The following is a 1,857-nucleotide window of genomic DNA, read 5'->3' on the forward strand; positions in this document are numbered from 1 at the left end:
ATGAAAAGAAGAGAGGTGGTGCTGCTTCGAGCCGATTGGGAAAGCAAGAGGGTCTCTGAGAAACTCATCTTAAAACATAGGGTTAAATGGAATCGTCTTTTTTTCCCGGGTGCTCGAGAATCTGGGTTTAATTGGCTACCGTACGGAGTCAGATGTCTCTGCTTATTCTCTTCCGTATCCTAAAACCTTGTTTACACTGACGCGGTAATATGTTTGTCACTGAGGATTTCCAGGTGACACATTCCAGACCGTCCAGGGAGCTACACGTAATGTTAGTGTTTAAAAGCTAACTACGACAACTTTCGTTTTAGGACAGCAGGGATAACCTGACAAATCCATTATTATAATTATTGGCAACTGATTATATGCGAAAGCCATACACTCGTCCAGAACCAATATGAATTTTGTAAAACAGAAACATTATCGTAAGTTACATGTTCTTATGCATTTATTATAAGAATGATTGTGCAAAGCGCACTTGTTACTTGAATTTTAATGGGTAAATAAACAGCATAATCTTCATAGAATTATTCAGTTACGTGTATTTTTTCACTGATATATTCAAAGGGAACTATAACCATGCAAATAACCACAGAGGGGTATAGGGCGAGGTCATCCCTCCGTCGTCCGCAGGAAGATAGCTGCGTGAAAGGCAGAACAAAAATAGTCCGAATCCGCGACGTCAATCCCTGATCAACAAAAGACAAAACCGTAATAACTGGAAACTGCAAATGTGATTCCGGACAGCGAGGCGATATTGGAAAAGCCATTTCCTGGAATTTGGTAAGTTTAGTTTACAATCTTTTTAACATTAAACGTTCAAATATTACTATCTGGGATCTCGTTCACGCCCCTCCCCCCGAATTCGCTTTCCGATGCGATTCTTAATTCATTTCGTCCTCCGAGAATTTGCTTCGTCCGGCCGGCGAATGACGATTTGCGTGCCCCAGGCCAAGGAACACTGTCACGGGGTACTTCTTTCAAATCTCAATGGAAACCGAAGATTTAACTTTAAAAAAGACGGCAATAAATCATTCAAACCAACACATGCTAATAACAAATCAGAAATCTTTAAACACAGCCCCTGTTAGTGACGACGATCACCCGAGACCGCCCTGTTAAATGTAATTAATAGTCGACCACAAAAGACTGGCCCTGTTTCGCTCAGGCTCGCCCGGCCATCCCGGTCATTACCTTGTAGCTAATGAAGGACGGGCGCCTCTAATGGGCCGCCGACACAAAACGACAATGCTAACAATTTGTCCTGCTCCCGAATATTTGGGCGCGACCTGTAATTTGGGGGTTTAGCAGGGCCGGGTCGGATAAGGTCAGACTAAGGTTGGGGGTCATTAAACGACATGATCCAGAGAGGTCTCGGGTATGGGTGAAGATCCGCACGGACTAGGGGCGGACACGGCCCCTCGCTCACATGGGGCTCATTTCACCAACATACCCTACACAGATGTGCGTGTCTTGGTGGCGGCCTAAAGGTAGGTTATGTCTTGAGTGAAGGTTAGGGTTTGACGAATAGGACATTTTCTCACCGGCACGGAACTGCGAAATGCTCTGTATCGATGTCTACACTATGGGACTCTGTCTTCTGATGTTAGCAAAATTTGTAAGCTGTCATTATCATCTACAAATGGAAGAAGAAAAAAACTGGCCGCAGCATTATGATAACCGACCGAAGCTCCGTCATCAATCACCCGTAAAAAGTACAAAATCCATCACACTCTAATATATGCCCCCACCCCGGGCCGGCGCCTTGGCCCGGGGCCGCAGGCCGGTCACCAACGCGGTGAAATTAACCGTCACTGGCCAGCACTTACCATCATGGCGGCCGCAAGGTTGATGGAT

The 1,857-nt window shown here is 45.4% G+C and overlaps 1 protein-coding gene across 1 annotated transcript in view; it reads right to left on the reverse strand.

The window, feature by feature from the left end:
* The window catches only part of LOC119587186 (protein slit-like), a gene marked incomplete at its 5' end in the record, with an annotated part of 127,937 nt that overhangs the window by 78,641 nt on the left and 47,439 nt on the right, over window positions 1–1,857 (reverse strand).

Source organism: Penaeus monodon, chromosome 22 (assembly GCF_015228065.2).
Source record: "Penaeus monodon isolate SGIC_2016 chromosome 22, NSTDA_Pmon_1, whole genome shotgun sequence".
Classification (NCBI taxonomy): domain Eukaryota; kingdom Metazoa; phylum Arthropoda; class Malacostraca; order Decapoda; family Penaeidae; genus Penaeus; species Penaeus monodon.